The following is an 18623-nucleotide window of genomic DNA, read 5'->3' as shown; positions in this document are numbered from 1 at the left end:
CCTGCTTTTATTTTGATGACGAAGGACCTTAGCCTTAAGGGTGTTATTTCGAATTTATCGAAATAACAACCCGTTGTGATTCGAACGAGGTCGAATCCTGCTTTTACTTTGATTGCGAAGGCCTCTAGCCTTAAGGGTGTTATTTCGAACATGTCAAAATAACATCCCATCATGAATCGAACGAGGTCGAATCCTACTTTTACTCTGATGGCGAAGCCCCTTAGCCTTAAGGGTGTTATTTCGAACTTATCGAAATAACAACCCATCGTGATTCTAACAAGGTCAAATCCTGCTTTTACTCTGATGGCGAAGGCCCTTAGCCTTAAGGGTGTTATTTCGAACTTATCGAAATAACATCCCGTCGTGATTCGAACGAGGTCGAATCCAGCTTTTACTCTGATGGCGAAGCCCTTAGCCTTAAGGGTGTTATTTCGTACTTATTGAAATAACATCCCGTCATGATTCGAACGAGGTCGAATCTTGCTTTTACTTTGATGGCGAAGGCTCTTATCCTTAAGGGTGTTATTTCGAACTTATCGAAATAACAACCCGTCGTGATTCGAACGAGATTGAATCCTGTTTTTATTTTGATGCTGAAGGCCCTTAGCCTTTAGGGTGTTATTTTGAACTTATCGAAATTACATCCCGTGATGATTTGAATGAGGTCGAATCCTTCTTTTACTCTTATGGCGAAGGCCCTTAGCCTCAAGGGTGCTATTTCAAACTTATTGAAATAAAAACCCGTCGTGATTCGAACGAGGTCGAATACTACTTTTATTTTGATGGAGAAGGTCCTTAGCCTTAAGGGTGTTATTTCGAACTTATCGAAATAACATCCCGTCATGATTTGAATGAGGTCGAATCCTGCATTTACTTTTATGGCGAAGGCCCTTAGCCCCAAGCGTGTTATTTCAAACTTATCGAAATAACAACCCGTCGTGACTCGAACGAGGTCGAATCCTGCTTTTATTTTGATGGCGAAGGCCCTTAGCCTTAAGGGTGTTATTTCGAACTTATCGAAATAACAACCCATGGTGATTCGAACGAGGTCGAATTCTGCTTTTACTTTGATGGCGAAGGCCTCTAGCCTTAAGGGTGTTATTTCGAACTTATCAAAATAACATCCCGTCATGATTCGAACGAGGTGAAATCCTACTTTTACTCTGATGGCGAAGGCCCTTAGCCTTAAGGGTGTCATTCCGAACTTATCGAAATAACATCCCGTCGTGATTCGAACGAGGTCGAATCCTGCTTTTACTTTGATAGAAAAGGCTCTTAGTCTTAACGGTGTTATTTCTAACTTATCGGAATAACATCCCGTCGTGATTCGAACGAGGTCGAATCCTGCTTTTATTTTGAAGGCGAAGGCCCTTAGCCTAAAGGGTGTTATTTCGAACTTATCGAAATAACATCCCGTCATGATTCGAACGAGGTCGAATCCTAATTTTACTCTGATGGTGAAGCCCCTTAGCCTTAAGGGTGTTATTTCGAACTTATCGAAATAACAACCCGTCGTGATTCTTACAAGGTCAAATCCTGCTTTTACCCTGATGGCAAAAGCTCTGGTCAAATCCTGCTTTTACTCTGATGGCGAAGGCTGTTAGCCTTAAGGGTGTCATTTCGAACTTATCGAAATAACATCCCGTTGTGATTCGAATGAGGTCGCTTCCTGCTTTTATTTTTATGGCGAAGGCCCTTAGCCTTGAGGGTGTTATTTCGAACTTATCGAAATAACATCCCGTCGTGATTCGAACGAGGTCAAATCCGGCTTTTACTCTGATGGCGAAGTCCTTAGCCTTAAGGGTGTTATTTCGTACTTATTGAAATAACATCCCGTCATGATTCGAACGAGGTCGAATCTTTCTTTTACTTTGATGGCGAAGGCTCTTATCCTTAAGGGTGTTATTTCGAACTTATCGAAATAACAACCCGTCGTGATTCGAACGAGATTGAATCCTGCTTTTATTTTGATACTGAAGGCCCTTAGCCTTTAGGGTGTTATTTCGAACTTATCGAAATTACATCCCGTCATGATTTGAATGAGGTCGAATCCTACTTTTACTCTTATGGCGAAGCCCCTTAGACTTGAGAGGGTTATTTCAAACTTATCGAAATAACAACCCGTCGTGATTCGAACGAGGTCGAATCCTGCTTTTATTTTGATGACGAAGGACCTTAGCCTTAAGGGTGTTATTTCTAATTTATCGAAATAACAACCCGTCGTGATTCGAACGAGGTCGAATCCTGCTTTTACTTTGATTGCGAAGGCCTCTAGCCTTAAGGGTGTTATTTCGAACTTGTCAAAATAAAATCCCGTCATGAATCGAACGAGGTCGAATCCTACTTTTACTCTGATGGCGAAGCCCCTTAGCCTTAAGGGTGTTATTTCGAACTTATCGAAATAACAACCCATCGTGATTCTAACAAGGTCAAATCCTGCTTTTACTCTGATGGCGAAGGCCCTTAGCCTTAAGGGTGTTATTTCGAACTTAACGAAATAACATCCCGTCGTGATTCGAACGAGGTCGAATCCGGCTTTTACTCTGATGGCGAAGCCCTTAGCCTTAAGGGTGTTATTTCGTACTTATTGAAATAACATCCCGTCATGATTCGAACGAGGTCAAATCTTGCTTTTACTTTGATGGCGAAGGCTCTTATCCTTAAGGGTGTTATTTCGAACTTATCGAAATAACAACCCGTCGTGATTCGAACGAGATTGAATCCTGCTTTTATTTTGATGCTGAAGGCCCTTAGCCTTTAGGGTGTTATTTCGAACTTATCGAAATTACATCCCGTCATGATTTGAATGAGGTCGAATCCTTCTTTTACTCTTATGGCGAAGGCCCTTAGCCTCAAGGGTGCTATTTCTAACTTATTGAAATAACAACCCGTCGTGATTCGAACGAGGTCGAATCCTACTTTTATTTTGATGGCGAAGGTCCTTAGCCTTAAGGGTGTTATTTCTAATTTATCGAAATAACAACCCGTCGTGATTCGAACGAGGTCGAATCCTTCTTTTATTTTGATGGCGAAGGTCCTTAGCCTTAAGGGTGTTATTTCGAACTTATCGAAATAACATCCCGTCATGATTTGAATGAAGTCGAATCCTGCATTTACTCTTATGGCGAAGGCCCTTAGCCCCAAGCGTGTTATTTCAAACTTATCGAAATAACAACCCGTCGTGACTCGAACGAGGTCGAATCCTGCTTTTATTTTGATGGCGAAGGCCCTTAGCCTTAAGGGTGTTATTTCGAACTTATCGAAATAACAACCCATGGTGATTCGAACGAGGTCGAATTCTGCTTTTACTTTGATGGCGAAGGCCTCTAGCCTTAAGGGTGTTATTTCGAACTTATCAAAATAACATCCCGTCATGATTCGAACGAGGTGAAATCCTACTTTTACTCTGATGGCAAAGCCCCTTAGCCTTAAGCGGGTTATTTCGAACTTATCGAAAAAACAACCCGTCGTGATTCTAACAAGGTCAAATCCTTCTTTTACTCTGATGGTGAAGGCCCTTAGCCTTTAGGGTGTTATTTCGAACTTATCCAAATAACAACCCGTGGTGATTCTACCAAGGTCAAATCATGCCTTTACTCTGATGGCGAAGGCCCTTAGCCTTAAGGGTGTTTTTTCGAACATATCGAAACAACAACTCGTCGTGATTCGTACGATGTTGAATCCTTCTTTTATTTTGATGGCGAAGGCCCTTTGCCTTAAGGGTGTTATTTCAAACTTATCAAAATAACACCTCGTCATGATTAGAACGAGGTCGAATCCCACTTTTACTCTGATGGCGAAGGCCCTTAGCCTTACAGGTGTTATTTTTGACTTATCGAAATAACAACACGTCGTGATTCAAACGATGTCAAATCCTGACATTTATTTTGATGGCGAAGGCCCTTAGCCTTAAGGGTGTTATTTCGTACTTATCGAAATTACAACCCGTCGTCATTCGAACGAGGTCGAATCCTGCTTTTATTTGGATGGCGAAGGCCCTTAGCCTTAAGGGTGTTATTTCAAACTTATCAAAATAACATCCTATCGTGATTAGAACGAGGTCGAATCCTGCTTTTACTCGGATGGCGAAGGCCTATAGCCTTAAGGGTGTTATTTCGAAATTATCGAAATAACAACCCGTCGTGATTCGAACGAGGTCGAATCCTGCTTTTACTTTGATGGCATAGGCTCTTAGCCTTAAGGGTGTTATTTCGAACTTATCGAAATAACATCCCGTCGTGATTCGAATGAGCTTGAATCCTGCTTTTATTCTGATGGCGAAGGCGCTTAGCCTTAAGGGTGTTATTTCGAACATATTGAAATAACATCCCGTCATGATTCGATCGAGGTCGAATCTTGATTTTACTCTGATAGCGAAGGCCCTTAACCTTAAGGTTGTTATTTCGATCATATCGAAATAACAACCAGTCGTGATTCGAACGAGGTCGAAATCCTACTTTTATTTTGCTGGTGAAAATCCTTAGTCTTAAGGGTGTTATTTCGAACTTATCGAAATAACATCCCGTCGTGATTAGAACGAGGTCGAATCCTGCTTTTACTCGGATGGAGAAGGCCCTTAGCGTTAAGGGTGTTATTTCGAACTTATCAAAATAACAACCCATCGTGATTCGAACGAGGTCAAATCCTTCTTTTATTTTGATGGCGAAGGCCTTCAGCCTTAAGGGTGTTATTTCGAACTTATCGAAATAACATCCCGTCGTGATTCGAACGAGGTCAAATCCCTCTTTTACTCTTATGGCGAAGGCCCTTAGCCTTAAGGGTGTTATTTCAAACTTATCGAAATAAAACCTGTCATGATTTGAGTGAGGATGAATCGTGCTTTAATTTTGATGGTGAAGGCCCTTAGCCTTAAGAGTGTTATTTCCAGCTTATCAAAATAACAACCCATCATGATTCGAACAAGGTCGAATCCTGCTTTTACACTGATGGCGAAGGCCCTTAGCCTTAAGGGTGTTATTTCGAACTTATCGAAATAACATCCCATCGTGACCGAATGAGGTCGAATCCTTCTTTTACTCTGATGGAGAAGGCCCTTAGCCTCAAGGGTGTTATTTTGAACTAATCGAAATAACAACCCGTCATGATTAGAACGAGGTCGAATCCCACTTTTACTCTGATGGCGAAGGCCCTTAGCCTTACAGGTGTTATTTTTGACTTATCGAAATAACAACACGTCGTGATTCAAACGATGTCAAATCCTGACATTTATTTTGATGGCGAAGGCCCTTAGCCTTAAGGGTGTTATTTCGTACTTATCGAAATTACAACCCGTCGTCATTCGAACGAGGTCGAATCCTGCTTTTATTTGGATGGCGAAGGCCCTTAGCCTTAAGGGTGTTATTTCGAACTTATCGAAATAACAACCCATCGTGATTCAAACAAGGTCGACTCATGCTTTTATTTTGATGGCAAAAGCCCTTAGCCTTAAGGGTGTTATTTCGAACTGATCGAAATAACATCCCGTCGTGATTCGAACGAAGTCGAATCCTGCTTTTACTCTGATGGCGAAGGCCCTTAGCCTTAAGGGTGTTATGTCAAATTTATCGAAATAACAACCCGTCGTGATTTTCGAACGAGGTCGAATCGTGCTTTTATTTTGATAGCGAAGGCTGTCAACCTTAAAAGTGTTGTTTCGAACTTATCGAAATAACAACCCATCGTGATTTGAACGAGGTCGAATCCTACTTTTACTCTGATGGCAAAGGCCCTTAGCCTTATGGGTATTATTTCGAACTTATCGAAATAACATCCCGTCGTGATTCGAACGAGGTCGAATCCTGCTTTTACTTTGATGGCATAGGCTCTTAGCCTTAAGGGTGTTATTTCGAACTTATTAAAATAACAACCCATCGTGATTCGAACGAGGTCAAATCCTTCTTTTATTTTGATGGCGAAGGCCCTCAGCCTTAAGGGTGTTATTTCGAACTTATCGAAATAACATCCCGTTGTGATTCGAACGAGGTCAAATCCCTCTTTTACTCTTATGGCGAAGGCCCTTAGCCTTAAGGGTGTTATTTCAAACTTATCGAAATAAAACCTGTAATGATTTGAGTGAGGATGAATCGTGCTTTAATTTTGATGGTGAAGGCCCTTAGCCTTAAGAGTGTTATTTCGAGCTTATCAAAATAACAACCCATCATGATTCGAACAAGGTCGAATCCTGCTTTTACACTGATGGCGAAGGCCCTTAGCCTTAAGGGTGTTATTTCGAACTTATCGAAATAACATCCCATCGTGACCGAATGAGGTCGAATCCTTCTTTTACTCTGATGGAGAAGGCCCTTAGCCTCAAGGGTGTTATTTTGAACTAATCGAAATAACAACCCGTCGTGATTCGAACGAGGTCGAATCCTGCTTTTATTTTGATGGCGAAGGCCCTTAGCCTTAAGGGTGTTATTTCGAACTTATCGAAATAACATCCCGTCGTGATTCGAACGAGGTCGAATCCGGCTTTTACTCTGATGGCGAAGCCCTTAGCCTTAAGGGTGTTATTTCTTACTTATTGAAATAACATCCCGTCATGATTCGAACGAGGTCGAATCTTGCTTTTACTCTGATGGCGAAGGCCCTTAGCCTTACAGGTGTTATTTTTGACTTATCGAAATAACAACACGTCGTGATTCAAACGATGTCAAATCCTGACATTTATTTTGATGGCGAAGGCCCTTAGCCTTAAGGGTGTTATTTCGTACTTATCGAAATTACAACCCGTCGTCATTCGAACGAGGTCGAATCCTGCTTTTATTTGGATGGCGAAGGCCCTTAGCCTTAAGGGTGTTATTTCGAACTTATCGAAATAACAACCCATCGTGATTCAAACAAGGTCGACTCATGCTTTTATTTTGATGGCAAAAGCCCTTAGCCTTAAGGGTGTTATTTCGAACTGATCGAAATAACATCCCGTCGTGATTCGAACGAAGTCGAATCCTTCTTTTACTCTGATGGCGAAGGCCCTTAGCCTTAAGGGTGTTATCTCAAATTTATCGAAATAACAACCCGTCGTGATTTTCGAACGAGGTCGAATCGTGCTTTTATTTTGATAGCGAAGGCTGTCAACCTTAAAAGTGTTGTTTCGAACTTATCGAAATAACAACCCATCGTGATTTGAACGAGGTCGAATCCTACTTTTACTCTGATGGCAAAGGCCCTTAGCCTTATGGGTATTATTTCGAACTTATCGAAATAACATCCCGTCGTGATTCGAACGAGGTCGAATCCTGCTTTTACTTTGATGGCATAGGCTCTTAGCCTTAAGGGTGTTATTTTGAACTTATCAAAATAACATCCCGTCGTGATTCGAATGAGCTCAAATCCTGCTTTTATTCTGATGGCGAAGGCCCTTAACCTTAAGGGTATTATTTCGAACATATCGAAATAACAACCCTTCACGATTCGATCGAGGTCGAATCTTGATTTTAGTCTGATGGCGAAGGCCCTTAACCTTAAGGATGTTATTTCGAACTGATCGAAATAACATCCCGTCGTGATTCGAACGAAGTCGAATCTTGCTTTTACTCTGATGGCGAAGGCCCTTAGCCTTAAGGGTGTTATCTCAAACTTATCGAAATAACATCCCGTCGTGATTCGAACGAGGTCGAAATCCTACTTTTATTTTGATGGTGAAGGTCCTTAGTCTTAAGGGTGTTATTTCGAAATTATCGAAATAGCAACCCGTCGTGATTAGAACGAGGTCGAATCCTTCTTTTACTCGGATGGCGAAGGCCCTTAGCATTAAGGGTGTTATTTCGAACTTATCAAAATAACAACCCATCGTGATTCGAACGAGGTCAAATCCTTCTTTTATTTTGATAGCGAAGGCCCTTAGCCTTAAAGGTGTTATTTCGAACTTATCGAAATAACATCCCGTCGTGATTCGAACGAGGTCAAATCCATCTTTTACTATTTCAAAATTGGATCTAAGTATAGACAAAATATTAGAAGTACCAACAATAAAGAATTGGTTTAAAAGACAGAAAGAAGAATACTATGTAGTAAGCCAAAGAGAACATATAATAGATTGTAAATACATCAAAGGAAAAGCACAAATACCAATTTTAAATAAAAGACTACTAAATAAAGAAATACAAGATATAAAAGCAAAAAATCCAATAAAATATGTACACTTAGGAGGAACGGAGATCCTAATAAAAGCATGTTTTAGGGAAGGAATAGATACCCCTATAGAAATATACTTGGCAGATGATAGGATTGTACAACCTATAGAAAAGAGTATAATAAGTGCTGTAAGAGGTAACTTAATATACCAAAAATTTAAATTTATAGTAAGTGCTAACTATTCAGTAGCAGTAGATGATAAAAATATAGATAAATCATTAGTATTATACTGGAAAATGTCTGGAATAGAATTAGCACCAGGAAGTAAAATATTCACAGCAAGATGTAAAAATCTATATGTCTTAACAACAAAACATAAGATAATAGCTAAAAATAAAATAAATAAAATAAAAATAGAAAATCCATTCGAAAGAATAGTATCAGTTATAGACAACAATGATTACAGTTATACAGAAATAGACATGGATGAAGATTTAGAAATAGTAAAAGAAAGATTAAGCACATCAAAACGAATAAATAATGAAATGCCAGAAACATCATCAAGAAGTACATCAAGAAGTACATCAAAAAGAATAAATTATACCACTCCACAAAAATTAATAGAACAAAAAATAGAAGAAATAAACCCACATCATTATTATATAACAGGAATAATGGACCAAAGAAAATATTTAATACTAATAAATACAGGGCAGGAAGAGAATTATGTTATAAGAGAACTAATACCAGAACAAGAGATAGTAACAATAGAACAACAAAATTCAGAACTACCAAAAGCGTTAAGAAAAAACGAAGAAACAACTGAAAAAGAATTAATTATTGGAGGAATACCAATATTAATAAATTTTAAAATATATCAAGGAGATAAAAATATTACACTAGGGATAAAATGGTTAGAAAAAGTCAAACCATATAAATTAGAAGATAGGCAATTAACAATAAGTTATGAAAATAAGAAAATAATAATAAAAAGAACTTTGATATAATGCCAAAGATATACATACTTTCCAAAATAATAGTAGAAGGATATTATAATAGATATTATACACCTATGGTGGATACAGGAGCAGAAGCTAATATGTGTAGACATAATTGTTTACCAGAAAGTAAATGGGAAAAGCTAAAAACCCCCATAGTAGTAACATGATTTAATAATGAAGGAAGTATGATAACATATAAAGCAAGAAATATAAAAATACAAATATGGGATAAAATATTAACCATAGAAGAAATATATAGTTACGAATTCACAAATAAAGATATATTATTAGGAATGCCATTTTTAGATAAATTATACCCACATATTATAACAAAAACACATTGGTGGTTTACTACCCCGTGTAAACAAAAATTAGGAGCAAAAAGAGTAAATAATAAAGTAAGAAAAACAACACCCTGGATTAAAGGAAGTGAAAAGATTACCCAAAAATTAGAAAATGTAATACAAAGTAACCATAATATAGAGATAATCATTTTCTCCATAAATAAGATAAAACCACTACAAGATAAACTAGAATTACTATATAATGATAATCCACTCCAAGGATGGGAAAAACATCAAACAAAAATAAAGATTGAACTAATAGATGAAAATAGCATAATAACACAAAAACCTTTAAAATACAATTTTAATGATTTAACAGAATTTAAAATGCATATAAAAGAATTATTAGATAATAACTACATACAAGAAAGTAATAGTAAACATACTAGCCCAGCATTTATAGTAAATAAGCATAGTGAACAAAAAAGAGGAAAAAGCCGTATGGTTATAGATTATAGAAATTTAAATGCAAAAACAAAAACATATAATTATCCGATACCAAATAAAATACTAAAAATTAGACAAATACAAGGATATAACTATTTTAGTAAATTTGACTGTAAATCAGGATTTTACCATTTAAAACTAGAAGATGAATCTAAAAAGTTAACAGCATTCACAGTACCACAAGGATTTTACGAATGGAACGTATTACCTTTTGGATATAAAAATGCACCAGGTAGGTATCAACATTTTATGGATAATAACTTCAACCAATTAGAAAATTGTATAATATATATAGATGATATATTGCTATATTCTAGAACAGAGAACGAACATATAAAACTACTAGAAAAATTCATACACATTGTAGAAATATCAGGAATAAGTTTAAGTAAAAAGAAAGCAGAAGTAATGAAAAATCAAATAGAATTTTTAGGTATACAAATAGATAAAAACGGAATAAAAATGCAAACCCATGTAGTACAAAAAATAATTAACTTGAATGAAACACTTGATACAAAAAAGAAGTTACAATCATTTTTAGGATTGGTTAACCAAGTAAGAGAATATATTCCTAAATTAGAAGGATTAAAAATAACAATAATATTTTCTAACTTAGGAAGAAGATATAAAAAAATAGGAAATAACCTAAACTTAATGTTAGAAAAAGAAACTGTAAAACTAGAGGATAGTTTAACCGCCATGGTTAGAATAACAAAAGAAAACGAAGAAATAGATAGAAAACGAGAGATTAAAGAAATACAACAGCAAGCTAAAGAAAAAATACAACAGATAGAGGAAGTAAAAAACACTAAAATAACAGAATTAGAAAAAGAATTAGAGATGCTAAAACAGATGTATGCAAATAAACTAAAAGAAAAGGAAAAACGTAAAGAAGAAGAAGAAGAACTAAAACTAACAAATGAGATAGAAAGATTCAAATTACAGTTAGAAGAAGTACAGGAGAGTCCATCAAAAATAAGTATAAACGAAATAAATGACCAAAGTGATAAAGACACAGAACTAGGAGAAAACTATTCAGAAACAAGTGAAACATACACAGAACTTATAGAAAAAACAGAAAAGATAAAAATAAACCCAGAAATAAATACAGGAGATATGAACGAAGATAAACCAAGCATATCAGGAATAAAAAATCCAAAACAATTAAACCCTACCTATTACAGAGTAAGTTATGATGCATATGACAGAAACAAAACATTATGGGATAAAAGGTTAAATAAGAAATGGGCACCAAGACAGATAACTGAACAATATAATTTTTTAGATCTAGATTGTGTAGCAGATATAAATAAAACAATACAATTATGGATAGGATATATCTCAAAACAACTAATAGATAATAAAATAACAATAACGGAAACACCAGGATATATAGAAAGAACATTAATAGGAACTGTAAAATTATGGTTACAAAATTTATCAAGTGAAAGCTTAGACACATTAAGGAGTAATAAAAAACTTGACGGTACAACTACAACAACAGTTACAGATATATTAAATAAATATGAAATAGCAATAAGAAATGAATTTAGTAGTATGACAACAGAAGTAGAAGAACAAAATAAAGAAAAAATTACAAATAGAAATTTAATGACAAAATTAGCAATATGTAATATGTGTTATATAGATGAATATACTTGTGCATTTAGAGACTATTATTATAAAGGAACATATAGTCCAGATGAAAGTAAAGAGATAAGAAAATTATATTTTACAAAATTACCAGAACCCTTTAGCTCAAAAATAATAAAAAGTTGGAACGAAGAAGGACTAGCAGATACATTAGGAGTAAGGATAAAATTTCTACAAAACTGGTTTATAGAATTATGTGAAAAATATAAAGAAAACATGAAAATGGAAAAAATATTAGTAAAAAATTTGGCATGTTGCAAAAGTAGAATAGCACCCCAATTTGGCTGCACAGATAAATATTACAAAAAAGAAGGAAAGAAAAAGAAATTTAAATCAAAATATTCAAAGTATAAATATAGGAAACCAAGAAGAAGATATTATGTAAAAAATTATAAACATAAAAAACCATATAGGAAAAAGAAAAAACTAACAGAATGTACTTGCTATAATTGTGGAAAGCTAGGACACTTAGCCAAAGATTGTAAATTACCAAAAAACCCAAAGAAGAAACAAATTACCGAAATATTGATAGATAATGATAAATATACACAAGTAGAATATGTAGATTATGAATTAAGCAGTGAAGACAGCATATATGAGATATCAGAAAACGAGTTCTCTGAAAATGAAATAAACAAGGATATAGAAGAGTCAGATGAAGAAAATTATGACTGAAAAAGATATACAAATTATACAACAAGAAGAACACCAAGATGAACAATCTTCAGAACAAAAAATAATATTTGACACTAATATATTTGAACAAATAAAAGGAAAAGAATTGGATCTAAGTATAGACAAAATATTAGAAGTACCAACAATAAAGAATTGGTTGAGTCGTGCTTTTATTTTGATGGTGAAGGCCCTTAGCCTTAAGAGTGTTATTTCTAACTTATCAAAATAACAACCCATCATGATTCGAACGAGGTCGAATCCTGCTTATACACTGATGGCGAAGGCCCTTAGCCTTAAGGGTGTTATTTCGAACTTATCGAAATAACATCCCATCGTGATTCGAATGAGGTCGAATCCTTCTTTTACTCTGATGGCAAAGGCCCTTAGCCTCAAGGGTGTTATTTTGAACTAATCAAAATAACAACCCGTCGTGATTCGAACGAGGTCGAATCCTGCTTTTATTTTGATGGCGAAGGCCCTTAGCCTTAAGGGTGTTATTTCGAACTTATCGAAATAACATCCCGTCGTGATTCGAACGAGGTCGAATCCGGCTTTTACTCTGATGGCTAAGCCCTTAGCCTTAAGGGTGTTATTTCTTACTTATTGAAATAACATCCCGTCATGATTCGAACGAGGTCGAATCTTGCTTTTACTTTGATGGCGAAGGCTCTTATCCTTAAGGGTGTTATTTCGAACTTATCAAAATAACATCCCGTCGTGATTCGAACGAGATCGAATCCTGCTTTTATTATAATGGCGAAGGCCCTTAGTCTTTAGGGTGTTATTTCGATCTTATCGAAATAACATCCCGTCATGATTCGAACGAGGTTGAATCATGCTTTTACTCTGATGGTGAAGGTCCTTAGCCTTAAGGGTGTTATTTCGAACTTATCAAAATAACAACCCGTCGTCATTCGAACGAGGTCGAATCCTGCTTTTATTTTTATGGTGAAGGCCCTTAGCCTTAAGGGTGTTATTTCAAACTTATCAAAATAACAACCCGTCGTGATTCGAACAAGGTCGACTCGTGATTTTATTTTGATGACAAAAGCCCTTAGCCTTAAGGGTGTTATTTCGAACTGATCGAAATAACATCCCGTCGTGATTCGAACGAAGTCGAATCCTGCTTTTACTCTGATGGCGAAGGCCCTTAGCCTTAAGGGTGTTATCTCAAATTTATCGAAATAACAACCCGTCGTGATTTTCGAATGAGGTCGAATCGTGCTTTTATTTTGATGGCGAAGGCTGTCAACCTTAATGGTGTTGTTTCGAACTTATCGAAATAACAACCCATCGTGATTTGAACGAGGTCGAATCCTACTTTTACTCTGATGGCAAAGGCCCTTAGCCTTATGGGTATTATTTCGAACTTATCGAAATAACCTCCCGTCATGATTCGAACAAGGTCGAATCCTGCTTTTACATTGATGGCATAGGCTCTTAGCCTTAAGGGTGTTATTTCGAACTTATCTAAATAACATCCCGTCGTGATTCGAATGAGCTTGAATCTTGCTTTTATTCTGATGGGGAAGGCACTTAGCCTTAAGGGTGTTATTTCGAACATATTGAAATAACATCCCGTCATGATTCGATCGAGGTGGAATCTTGATTTTAGTCTGATGGCCAAGGCCCTTAACCTTAAGGATGTTATTTCGAACTTATCGAAATAACAACCCGTCGTGATTCGAACGAGGTTGAATCCTGCTTTTATTTTGATGCCGAATGCACTTATCCTTAAGGGTGTTATTTCAAACTTATCGAAATAACATCCCGTCGTAATTCGAACGAGGTCGAAATCCTACTTTTATTTTGATGGCGAAGGCCCTTAGCCTTAAGGGTGTTATTTCAAACTTATCGAAATAACATCCCATCGTGATTCGAACGAGGTCGAATCCTGCTTTTACACTGATGGTGAAGGCCCTTAGCCTTAAGAGTGTTATTTCGAACTTATCAAAATAACAACCCATCATGATTTGAACGAGGTCGAATCCTGCTTTTACACTGATGGCGAAGGCCCTTAGCCTTAAGGGTGTTATTTCGAACTTATCGAAATAACACCCCGTCGTGATTCGAATGAGGTCGAATCCTTCTTTTACTCTGATGGCGAAGGCCCTTAGCCTCAAGGGTGTTATTTTGAACTAATCGAAATAACAACCCGTCGTGATTCGAACGAGGTCGAATCCTGCTTTTATTTTGATGGCGAAGGCCCTTAGCCTTAAGGGTGTTATTTCGAACTTATCGAAATAACATCTCGTCGTGTTTCGAACGAGGTCGAATCCGGCTTTTACTCTGATGGCGAAGGCCCTTAGCCTTAAGGGTGTTATTTTGAACTTATCGAAATAACAACCCGTGGTGATTCGAACGAGGTAGATTCCTGCTTTTACTTTGATGGCGAAGGCACTTATCCTTAAGGGTGTTATTTCGAACTTATCAAAATAACATCCTGTCGTTATTCGAACGAGATCGAATCCTACTTTTATTTTAATGGCGAAGGCCCTTAGTCTTTAGGGTGTTATTTCGATCTTATCGATATAACATCTCGTCATGATTCGAACGAGGTCAAATCCTGCTTTTATTTTGATGGCGAAGGCCCTTAGCCTTAAGGGTGTTATTTCGAACTTATCGAAATAACAACCCGTCGTGATTCGAACAAGGTCGACTCGTGCTTTTATTTTTTTGGCAAAAGCCATTAGCCTTAAGGGTGTTATTTCGAACTGATCGAAATAACATCCCATCGTGATTCGAACAAGGTCGAATCCTGCTTTTACTGTGATGGTGAAGGCCCTTAGCCTTAAGGGTGTTATGTCAAATTTATCGAAATAACAACCCGTCGTGATTTTCGAACGAGGTCGAATCGTGCTTTTATTTTGATGGCGAAGGCTGTCAACCTTAATGGTGTTGTTTCGAACTTATCGAAATAACAACCCATCGTGATTTGAACGAGGTCGAATCCTACTTTTACTCTGATGGCAAAGGCCCTTAGCCTTATGGGTATTATTTCGAACTTATCGAAATAACATCCCGTCGTGATTCGAACAAGGTCGAATCCTGCTTTTACTTTGATGGCATAGGCCCTTAGCCTTAAGGGTGTTATTTCGAACTTATCGAAATAACATCCCGTCTTGATTCGAACGAGGTCGAATCCGGCTTTTACTCTGATGTCGATGTCCTTAGCCTTAAGGGTGTTATTTCCTACTTATTGAAATAACATCCCGTCATGATTCGAACGAGGTCAAAACCTGCTTTTACTTTGATGGCGAAGACTCTTATCCTTAAGGTGTTATTTCAAAATTATCGAAATAACATCCTGTCGTGATTCGAACGAGGTCGAATCCTGCTTTTATTTTGATGGCGAAGGCCCTTAGCCTTAAGGGTGTTATTTTGAACTTATCGAAATAACAACCTGTTGTGATTCGAACGAGGTAGAATCCTGCTTTTATTTTGATGGCGAAGGCCCTTAGCCTTAAGGGTGTTACTTAGAACTTATCAAAATAGCATCCCGTCGTGATTCGAATGAGGTAGAATCCTTGTTTTACTCTGATGGCGAAGGCCCTTAGCCTCAAGGGTGTTATTTCGAACTAATCAAAATAACAACCTGTCGTGATTCGAACGAGGTCGAATCCTGCTTTTATTTTGATGGCGAAGGCCCTTAGCCTTAAGGTTGTTATTTTGAACTTATCGAAATAACATCCCGTCGTGATTCGAACGTGGTCGAATCCTTCTTTTACTCTGATAGCGAAGGCCCTTAGCCTTAAGGGTGTTATTTAAAATTTATCGAAATAACAACCCGTCGTGATTCGAACGAGGTTGAATTGTGCTTTTATTTTGATGGCGAAGGCCCTCAGCGTTAAGGGTGTTATTTCGAACTTACCGAAATAACAACCCATCGTGATTCGAACGAGGTTGAATCGTGCTTTTATTTTGATGGCGAAAGCTCTTAGCCTTAAGGGTGTTATTTCGAAATTATCCAAATAACATCCCATCGTGATTCTAGCGAGGTCTAATCCTGCTATTACTCTGATGGCAAGGGCCCTTAGCCTTAAGGGTGCCATTTTGAACTTATCGAAATAACATCCAATCATGATTCGAACGAGGTCGAATCCTACTTTTATTTTGATGGCGAAGGCCCTTATCCCTAAGGGTGTTATTTCGATCTTATCGAAATAACATCTCGTCGTGATTCGAACGAGGTCGAATCCTGCTTTTACTCTGCTGGCGAAGGCCCATAGCCTTAAGGGTGTTATTTCGAACTTATCGAAATAACAACCCGTCGAGATTCGAACAAGGTCGACTTGTTCTTTTATTTTGATGGCAAAGGCCCTTAGCCTTAAGGGTATTATTTCGAACTGATCAAAACAACATCCCGTCGTGATTCGAACGAGGTCGAATCCTACTTTTATTTTCATGGCGAAGGCCCTTAGCCTTAAGGGTGTTATTTCGAACTTATCAAAATAACATCCCATCGTGATTCGAACGAGGTCGAATCCGGCTTTTACTCTGATGGCGAAGCCTTTAGCCTTAAGGGTGTTATTTTGTACTTATTGAAATAACATCCCGTCGTGATTCGAACGAGGTCGAATCCTGCTTTTACTCTGATGGCAAAGGTCCTTAGCCTTAAGGGTGTTATTTCGAACTTATCGAAATAACAAGCCATCGAGATTTGAACAAGGTCGACTCGTGCTTTTATTTTGATGGCAAAGGCCCTTAGCCTTAAGGGTGTTATTTCGAACTTATCGAAATAACATCTCGTCGTGATTCGAACGAGGTCAAATCCTGCTTTTATTTTCATGGCGAAGGCCCTTAGCTTTAAGGGTGTTATTTCGAACTTATCGAAATAACATCCCGTCGTGATTCGAACGAGGTCAAATCTGGCTTTTACTCTGATGACGAAGCCCTTAGACTTAAGGGTGTTATTTCGTACTTATTGAAATAACATCCCGTCGTGATGCGAACGAGGTCGAATCCTGCTTTTACTTTGATGGCGAAGGCTTTTATCCTTAAGGGCGTTATTTCGAACTTATCGAAATAACATCCCGTCATGATTCGAACGAGGTCGAATCCTAATTTTACTCTGATGGTGAAGCCGCTTAGCCTTAAGGGTGTTATTTCGAACTTATCGAAATAACAACCCGTCGTGATTCTAACAAGGTCAAATCCTGCTTTTACTCTGATGGCAAAAGCTCTGGTCAAATCCTGCTTTTACTCTGATGGCGAAGGCTGTTAGCCTTAAGGGTGTCATTTCGAACTTATCGAAAGAACAACCCGTAGTGATTCTAACAAGGTCGAATCCTGCTTTTACTTTGATGGCATAGGCTCTTAGCCTTAAGGGTGTTATTTCGAACTTATCTAAATAACATTACGTCGTGATTCGAATGAGCTTGAATCCTGCTTTTATTCTGATGGCGAAGGCACTTAGCCTTAAGGGTGTTATTTCGAACATATTGAAATAACATCCCATCATGATTCGATCGAGGTCGAATCTTGATTTTAGTCTGATGGCGAATGCACTTATCCTTAAGGGTGTTATTTCAAAATTATCGAAATAACATCCCGTCGTGATTCGAACGAGGTCGAAATCCTACTTTTATTTTGATGGTGAAGGTCCTTAGTCTTAAGGGTGTTATTTCGAAATTATCAAAATAACAACCCGTCGTGATTAGAACGAGGTAGAATCCTGCTTTTACTCGGATGGCGAAGGCCCTTAGCGTTAAGGGTGTTATTTCAAACTTATCAAAATAACAACCCATCGTGATTCGAACGAGGTCAAATCCTTCTTTTATTTTGATGGCGAAGGCCCTTAGCCTTAAGGGTGTTATTTCGAACTTATCGAAATAACATCCCGTCGTGATTCGAACGAGGTCAAATCCATCTTTTACTCTTATGGCGAAGGCCCTTAGCCTTAAGGGTGTTATTTCAAACTTATCGAAATAAAACCCGTCATGATTTGAGTGAGGATGAATCTTGCTTTTATTTTGATGGTGAAGGCCCTTAGCCTTAAGAGTGTTATTTCGAACTTATCAAAATAACAACCCATCATGATTTGAACGAGGTCGAATCCTGCTTTTACACTGATTGCGAAGGCCCTTAGCCTTAAGGGTGTTATTTCGAACTTATCGAAATAACATCCCGTTGTGATTCGAATGATGTCGAAGCCTTCTTTTACTCTGATGGCGAAGGCCCTTAGCCTCAAGGGTGTTATTTTGAACTAATCGAAATAACAACCCGTCGTGATTCGAACGAGGTCGAATCCTGCTTTTATTTTGATGGCGAAGGCCCTTAGCCTTAATGGTGTTATTTCGAACTTGTCGAAATAACATCCCATCGTGATTCGAACGAGGTCGAATCTGGCTTTTACTCTGATGGCGAAGGCCCTTAGCCTTAAGGGTGTTATTTTGAACTTATCGAAATAACAACCCGTTGTGATTCG

This window comes from Nicotiana tabacum, chromosome 11 (assembly GCF_000715075.1).
Source record: "Nicotiana tabacum cultivar K326 chromosome 11, ASM71507v2, whole genome shotgun sequence".
In the NCBI taxonomy this organism is placed as follows: domain Eukaryota; kingdom Viridiplantae; phylum Streptophyta; class Magnoliopsida; order Solanales; family Solanaceae; genus Nicotiana; species Nicotiana tabacum.
This window is presented reverse-complemented; position numbering follows the sequence as displayed.